Here is a 9,193-nt window from a genome sequence, read left to right on the forward strand (position 1 = left end):
GAGCTTGTTGCTGGACAAGGAGAAATTTTTCCTTCCCCCTACGGGAGCGGTAAAGTAGGCTTCTTGCTGGGAATGCAAGGTACTTATCTTCCTGTTGGAGTCTATGGACCAGGACTGGTGGCACGTGAGAGCGCCCCCTTCTGGCCTCCCCACTCCATTTTATTTATTTGGGTTTTTTTTTTCTTTTGATGTTATAATTTTAGTTTTAATTTTTTAAAATTTTTATTTAACTATTTTTCAAATTTATATTTGAGTTAGTTAGCCTATAGTGCAACAATGATTTCAGGAGTAGATTCCTTAATGCCCCTTACCCATTTAGCCCATCCTCCCTCCCACAACCCCTCCACTAACCCTCTGTTTGTTCTCCATATTTAAGAGTCTCTCATGTTTTTCCCCCTCCCTGTTTTTTATATTTGTGCTTCCCTTGCCTTATGTTCATCTGTTTTGTATCTAAAAGTCCTCATATATGTGAAGTCATATGATATTTGTCTTTCTAATTATTGTTTGTTTTTTGTTTATTACTTTTAATGTTTACTTATTTTTGAGAGAGAGTGTGAGCAGGGGAGGGGCAGTGAGGTGGGGGGGGGCGAGGACAGAGGATCCAAAGCATACTCTGCGTTGAACACAGAGCGATGCAGGGCTCGAACTCGTGAACTGTGAGATCATAACCTGAGACAAAGTCAGACACTCAACCCACTGAGCCACCTAGGCGCCCCTCCCCACTCCATTTTAAATTAAGTTTCTTTTATTCAGTTTCACAATGGGCTGGAACCAGACTGGCAAGTCAGGTCTGAAAAAATGAGCACGAGCTGGGGCTTCATGGTAGACAGTGACCGCTCAAACTCTCTCCTTGGCACATGCCACCAAGAAATCCTCCAGGGTGGGGTGGGAACCAGGATCTTCAGCATCACTGGGGGTGAGCAGACATGTGGAAAAGCTGAAAGACACACACAGGAAAGGGGAGAAATGGGAAAAGATTGAAGGCACATGCCATTTGCACATGTTACAAATCCAGGCACCCCAGATTAACAACCTACAAACATGCTAACATGTCAGAAATGTCAGGGGAGGGAAGTGGGTGGGCCATGAGCATAACAGAGAATAAATCACTGAATTTGAAGAAGTGAATAAATTTAAAAACTAGAGAAAGGGCTTGCACAGATGAAGCTGGAACAGAAATGAACTGAGGAGTCTAATCAGCTTTGGGCATGAAGTCCCAAACAGGTGTTTTTAAATCAGGTCCTAGAGGCAGGTGATCAGGAAGGAAAGAGGTCAGTTATGACCCAGATAAGAAACATTCCCACGACCTCATCCTTGTAGAGGCTGGAGGATAGAGGTGGCCCATGATTAGCCTAGTATTTTCCTGGTCTCCTCACTTGTGAAAATTGGAAGCAGGGTACGCTGTAGGCATTTGACAAAATAACCTCTACATGTTATTCTCTCCTGTTCACCAGGGCACTTTACACCATTCATTTTCTTTCCTTGAATTCTTGCCTTTGAGGACTGGCTGATGAGAAGGACTTTTCTGGCAAACTCACCCTGACTCTCTCATAATGGGAATGAGTGGGAGCCCAGTCTCCTCATGTTCTCCCTGTCTTAAAGGATACCCCTATAGGTCCTCCTGAGACAATTACCAGCTTTGTACCAACCCAGGGCAGGGAAGCCAGTGGTTGGAAGAGCTCTGAGGACAAACAGCTCTTTCTCTGAACTCCTACTATGTCCCAGGTCCAGGCCAAGAGCTCCAGGGATCAATTAGATAGGAAGAACAATCCCAGGAAGGGGTACTTGGGAAACATTTGGGGATGGGTGCCCTATCATATGTCACATGGGTCACCTTATCTAACTGTAATAAAGGCAGTCCAGAAAATATGCTCTTTATCTTGGCCTTAACCCACCCTGATAATGGGCAGGATATTCAGCAAAGATGTTGGAAACAGGACAAATCGAAATGCCATGAAAGTGAGGTATTTCGGAGTCAGAAGAGACCTTTTGAGATCACCCCATTCTACCTTCTTATTTTACAGATGTGAAAACAGACTCAGATAGGTGTGACAGGCTCATGTCTCAGAGCAGGTCCTCCCTCCATGCTCAAGGCTCTGCCTATGGTCTCTCAGAACCATGCATTCCTGGAACTGAATCCTCATGGATTTCCATATGGTCAGTGACCAAGCCAATCTGGTTTCACCCTGGATGCTGGACTTATGATGGGTCCCTCCAAGTCTGGACTCTGCCTCTGTGCTGAGCTAGAGTACTGGTGAACAAAAGTCACTTTCACAAGAGACCTCAGTACTTTCAGGTACAGTCCTAGAGTATGGCAAGGCCCAAGGGAAACTTTGAGGAACCCTGAGCCCAGCACCCACCTTCAGGTCAGATGAAGTGAGTACATAGGGAGTTGGTCTGAAACCTTCTCCAGAAAGCTGCTTGGAGTCCCCAGGTGGAAGATGTCACTCCCCCCACTCCTTCAGTATCTTCTCTGTCCCTCTTTTGGCATCTGCTTCACTCTATCCTGTACTTACACAATAAGTAAGACACAGTACTTACATTCAGTTAAGTTTTGGAAACCAATGAACACACCAAACTCCCTCTCATCCCTAGAACAACACCAAGAGTGGATGACCAAGGTTATGCCCCCATTAAAGAGCCCATCCAGGAGAGAAGTAAGGGCTGTGGGGTCTGGGCCAAGTAAGGAATGCTGAGGGATCATTCTGGCCAGCAAAGGAAGGATCTAGCAGAAAAGGACAGTTCCTGTTCCTGCAGTGGGCACAGTAATACTTCACTTCACCTTTGGAGCCCTGGCAGGTCTCCCTGGAGCTGTTGCCAAAGACATCTGGCTTCACACCAGCTGGAGGCTCTGGGTCCTTTCCCACTGGGAACAGCTGACACACTTGCTTACATCTACTCCCTCTAGCAGACTTGCAGGCCCAGTAAGTTTCTTGGCATAACCAAGGGCCTTGTTATGGTTCCTGAGAGATGCTTGCCTCCCTGGCAGCACACCTGTTAGAAACTTTGGCATTAATGAGCCCTGGAGGGAGGCAGGATGCAGAAGGAACTGGGGGGGAGGGAGTGGTGGGTAGGGATTTGAGGCCTGAGGAACAGGTGACCTCAACCCTCTTGGGCGTCATATGCCACTTCGGAAGCTCCTAAAACAGCTTCAAGAATGCCAGGCTCTGAGCCACCTGCTTTACATATGCTCTCTCAGTTAAGAGAAAAACAGTTTAGGCTGCAAGAAATGGGCCAACTCCCAACACTTTTATTTTTTTCTTACTATCATTATTGTTGTTGATAATCACACTAGCCTCAGCCCAGCACCCCCAGCCTCTCTACCTTTTGTCTTACCCTACCCTTCTGATCTGGTCAGACCTTAGATGTCCCCCTCCTACCCGCCCCGCCATCACTGAGCACTCTTCATTCTTTTTGGTCTGCATATTGTATCTTCCATTGTTCCTCCTCCCAGCCTATAAATGCTGGTCAGCAGGTTCCTTCTGCCTCCTTTCCTCCCTGCTGTATCCCGTGGGCCTAAACAGTGTCGTCCTTGACACACCTATGATTCAGTAAGCATTTCTCAGTCCTGACTTGTGCTTTGCACACACTAACTCCTTTAACCCTCCTCACCACCCTATAAGAAAGGTGCTACTATCATCCTTTCTCTAGATGAGGAACCCAGGACCTCCAAATGAAGCCTTACTTGCCCTGGACCACCCTGACACTGAGAGATCACACATACTCAACACCACAACTGCTCCACACCCCTGAGTGCTCATAAACAAATCTTTTTTATTATTTATTTTTAAATTTTTTTTAACGTTTATTTATTATTGAGAGACAGAGACAGAGCATGAGCATGGGAGGGGCAGAGGAGGCACAGAATCTGAAGCAGGCTCCAGGCTCTGAACTGTTAGCACAGAGCCCGACATGGGGCTCGAACTCACAAACCACGAGATCATGACCTGAGCCGAAGTCGGGCACTTAACCAACTGAGGCACCCCAACCTTTTTTTTTAATTTAAAAAGACAGATACAGGAAATAAAGGTGAAAGCCCCCTCCACCCTCACCCTCATTCTGACACACCACGGGGTGGACTTATTGTCACCATAAATTCATTCATTTTAGGGGCAGCTGGGTGGCTCAGTCAGTTGAGCATTGGACTCTTGATTTCAGCTCAGGTTACAATCCCAGGTTCATGGGATCCAGCCCTGCATTGGGCTCTGTGCCAAGTGTGGAGCCCGCTTAAGATTCTCTCTCTCTCTCTCTCTCTCTCTCTCTCTTTCTACCCTTCTGCCTTGCTCTCACACACTCTCATAAATAAATAAATAAATAAATAAACAAACAAACAAATAAATAAATAAATTTGATCATTTTATGCATCCACACTTCATTTCTATGACATGCATTTTCCTTTCGTAAATTTATCCCATGGCAAATTTTCCATTTTGGCAATTTTGGATTGGGTGATTTCTATCACCCACATTCAACTTCTCTGGTCTTGCAATGGCCACTCACCTCCTTCATTTAATTGGGATTTCTTTAAATTTACTTATATCTTTATCACTTCTATAACTACTTTAGCTTCAGCACAAGCAGTATTATCAATAAGTTCAATTTTCAAGACATAAGCTACATGTCTTCTAAACTACATTAAAGCATTACATAAACAGTAAGGATGTCTCTGCGTCACTGAAATCATTTTGAACACTACAATTGTCACCTGTGCCATTCCCTGGGAAACAACTTCTTCCTTGTAGTTTAGTTTTTCTGTTTTGTTTTAGCATTTCATAACAGTTTTATTGAGGTATAATTTTCATGCAATAAAATTTACTCATTGTTGGGGTACCTGGCTGGCTCAGTTGGTGGAGCATGTTGACTCTTGATCTCAGGGTTGTAGGTCTGAGCTCCACATTGGGTGTAGAGATTACTTTATAACTAAAAAAAAAAAAAAAACACTCATTGTTAAGTGTACAGTTTAATGATTTTTTAGTCAATGTTCAGAGTTCCACGACCATTATTTGAATCCATTTTTACAACAGTTCTATTACCATAAACATTTCCTGCATGTCCATTTTCAGTCAATCCTGGCTTGCACCCTCAGGCCCAGACCCTACTTATCTGCTATCTGTCTCTATGAATGTGCCTTTTCTGGAAATCTCACATAAATAAATGGTAGGAGTGGAATTGCTAGATTGTAAGCTTAACTTTGCTATACCAAAATGTCAAACATAGAGTTTATACTATGCTAAACTATACTATAGCCAGCAATTCCACATCTAGGTATATACCCCCCAAAATGGAAAACATACGTTCACTTAAAAACTTATACACAAATTTTCATAGTAGTATTATTCATAATAGTCAAAAAGTGAAAGGATAAACAAAATGTGGTATATCGATACAGTGAAATATTATGCAGCCATGAAAAGAACTAACTGATACATAATACAATATGAATAATCCTCAAAAACATTATGCCAAGCGAAACAAGCCAGACATAAAGGCCGCATATTTTATGACTCTACTTATATGACATATCTAGAAGAGGCAAATCCATAGAAACAGAAAGTAGATTAGTGGTTGCCAGGGACTTGGGGAGGGGGGGGTTGAGAATGGGGAGTGTCTGCTAATGGGAAGGATGACAGATAGTATCTTTTTGGAGTGATGAAAATATTCTGGAATTTAATAGTGGTGATGGTTGTGCAATGTTATGAATATACTAAAAACAAACTATACATGAAATATACTAAAAACAACTGAATTGTACCCTTTTAAAAGGTGAATTTTATGATCCATGAAATTTTCTCTCAATAAAAAAGATGCAGCAAAGAAAACAGACTATTGCATGTAAAAACATGAATAAAGCCCCAAAAATATATAAAATTAAGAGAAGTAATTCTAACACCAAGGGATACATACTAGATCATTCTATTTATGTAAAGCTCAAAAACTATTCAAGGTGTTAGAAATCAGGATTGTGATCACATTTGAGGATAGCAGGGTATTGACTGAGAAGGAACACAAGGGGAACCTCTGGGCTGCTGGTAATGATCTATTTGTTAATATTGATTTGTCACATAAACTTAAAAATTATATTAAAATATCAAGAGAAAAAAAATCAATTGACCATAAATGTAAGGTCTGCTTCTGGACTTTCTATTATATGTCTTTTTTTATGCCAGTACTGTCTATCTTGATTACTAAGCTTCATGAAAAATGTTGAAATTGTCATACTCTAACTTTGTTCTTTTTCAAAGTTGTTTTGGCTAATCTCAGTCTATTGCATTTATATATCATTTTTCAAATGAGCTGTTCAATTTCTATGGTAAAGTCTTCTGGGATTTTGATAGCAGTTTTGATGAATCTCTGGAACAATTTGGGCAGAATTGCCTTCATAAAAATAGACTCTTCCACTCCATGAACATGGACTGTCTCTCCATTTTATAGACCTTTATCTCAATAATGTTTTATAGTTCTAGGAGCACAAGGATTGCAATCCTTTGTTTATATTTTATATTTCTCCTTTTTTTACTGTTTTATTTATTTTTGAGAGAGAGAGACAGAGACAGAGCATGAGCAGGGGAGATGCAGAAAGAGAGGGAGACATAGAATCTGAAGCAGGCTCCAGGTTATGAGCTGTCAGCACAGAGCCCAATTCAGGGCTTGAACTCATGGACTGCAAGATCATGACCTGAGCCAAAATTGGACCCTTAACCAACTGAGCCACCCAGGCACCCCTGTTTATATTTATTCTTAAGTACTTTTTTTTCTTTTTGATGTTATTGTGAATTGGATTGATTCTCCCATTTCATTCTTGAATTATTTATTGCTAGTATAAAGAAATCCAATTGATTTTGTATATTGATCTTATATGCTGAAATCTTGCCAAACTCATTTATTATTTCTAAGTTATTTCTAATACAGGTTTTTGTATGTGTGTTTTAAAAAAATATTCCTTAGGATTTCATACTTGCAAGAGCATACTGTCTGCTAATAAAGACTGTTTTATAAATGCCAGGGTGCATGTATCCCTTTGAATTAGTATTTGGGTAAATATCTACAGTGCAATTGCTGGATCATAGGGTAGTTTATAGCAGCGTTATCAACAATAACCAAGTTATGGAAATAGCTCATTTCCATTGACCCATTGACTGATGAATGGATAAAGAAGTGAGATAGATGATAGATAGGTAGATAGATAGATAGATAGATAGATAGATAGACAGATATAATGGAATATTACTCAGCCATTAAGAAGAATGAAAGCTTATGGAACAGAATAGAGAACCCAGAAATGGACCCACAAATGTATGGCCAACTTATCTTTGACAAAGCTGGAAAGAATATCCAATGGAATAAACACAGTCTCTTCAGCAACTGGTGCTGGAAAAACTGGACAGAGACATGCTGAAAAATGAACCTGGACCACTTTCTTATATCATAGACAAAAATAAACTCAAAATGGATGAAAGACCTAAAGGTAAGACAGGAAGGCATCAAAATCCTTGAGGAGAAAATAGGCAAAAACCTCTTTGATCTTGGCCGCAGCAACTTCTTACTCAACACGTTTCCAGAGGCAAAGGAAACAAAAGCAAAAATGAACTACTGGGACCTCATCAAAATAAAAACCTCCTGCACAGCAAAGGAAACAATCAGCAAAACTAAAAGGCAACCGACAGAATAGGAGAAGATATTTGCAAATGACATATCAGATAAAGGGTTAGTATCCAAAATCTATAAAGAACTTATCAGACTCAACACCCAAAAAACAAATAATCCAGTGAAGAAATGGGCAAAAGACATGGCTGGACACTTCTCCAAAGAAGACATCCAGATGGCCAACTGACACATGAAAAAATGCTCATCATCAGGGAAATACAAATCAAAACCACCATGAGATACCACCTTACTCCTGTCAGAATGGCTAACATGAACAACTCAGGCAACAAGAGATGTTGGTGAGGATGCGGGGAAAGAGGATCTCTTTTGCATTGTTGGTGGCAATGCAAGCTGGTGCAGCCACTCTGGAAAACAGTATGGAGGTTCCTCAAAAAACTAAAAATAGAACTACCCTACAACCCAGCAATTGCACTACTAGGTATTTATCCAAGGGATACAGGTGTGCTGTTTTGAAGGGACACATGCACTCCCGTATTTATAGCAGCACTATCAACAATAGCCAAAGTATGGAAAGAGCCCAAATGTCCATCGATGGATGAATGGATAAAGAAAATGTGGTATATATATACAATGGAGTACTACTCAGCAATCAAAAAGAATGAAATCTTGCCATTTGCAACTACGTGGATGGAACTGGAGGGTGTTATGCTAATTGAAATTAGAGAAAGACAAAAATCATATGACTTCACTCATATGAGGACTTTAAGAGACAAAACAGATGAACATAAGGGAAGGGAAACAAAAATAATGTAAAAACAGGGAGGGGGACAAAACAGAAGAGACTTATAAATATGGAGAACAAACAGGGGGTTACTGGAGGGGGTGTAGGAGGGAGGATGAGCTAAGTGGGTAAGGGGCATTAAGGAATCTACTCCTGAAATCATTGTTGCACTATATGCTAACTAATTTGAATGTAAATTTAAAATAAAAATTGAAAAAAAGAAGAATGAAATCTTGACATTTGCAATGACATAGAAGGAGCTAGAGAGTATAATGCCTAATGACAAGCAAAATAAGTCAGAGAAAGACAAATGCCATATCACTTCACTCATATGTGGAATTTAAGAAACAAAATAAATGAGCAAAGGGGGAAAAAAAAGAGAGAGAGAGAGAGGCAAACCAAGAAACAGACTCTTAGCCATGGAGAATAAACTAACAGTTACCAGAGGTGAGGTAGGTGGGGGGATGGGTGAAATAGGTGATGGGGATTAAGGAGTGCACTTGTCCTAATGAGCACTGGGTGATGTATGGAAATGTTGAATAACTACATCATACACCTGAAACTAATGTAACACTGTATGTTAACTAACAAATTTAAATAAAAACTTTTTTTAAAAGATTTTTATTTCTTCATTTCCAGTCTGTGTCGCGACCGGCGCGACAAACACCGAGGTCAGGGTCCTGAGGGTAGGGGAATGCAAGAAAAAAGAGAGAAGAGAAAGTTTGGGAACAGGAGGGCCCCCTGGGCTGATGGCCCAAGTGACGGCTTTATTGTTGCTGTACACAATCTTTTATAATATAAGACTTT

The 9,193-nt window shown here is 40.8% G+C and overlaps 1 long non-coding RNA gene across 1 annotated transcript; it reads right to left on the reverse strand.

The window, feature by feature from the left end:
• Positions 1-549: 549 nt before the first annotated feature.
• Positions 550-4,874, reverse strand: LOC115514129. The gene is made up of 3 exons (XR_003968883.1): positions 4,832-4,874; positions 2,361-2,506; positions 550-937 (listed from the first exon to the last, which is right to left on the reverse strand). It is a non-coding gene; the product is annotated as an uncharacterized LOC115514129 (long non-coding RNA).
• Positions 4,875-9,193: the final 4,319 nt, after the last annotated feature.

The sequence above is a fragment of the Lynx canadensis genome, chromosome A1 (assembly GCF_007474595.2).
Source record: "Lynx canadensis isolate LIC74 chromosome A1, mLynCan4.pri.v2, whole genome shotgun sequence".
Lineage (NCBI taxonomy): Eukaryota > Metazoa > Chordata > Mammalia > Carnivora > Felidae > Lynx > Lynx canadensis.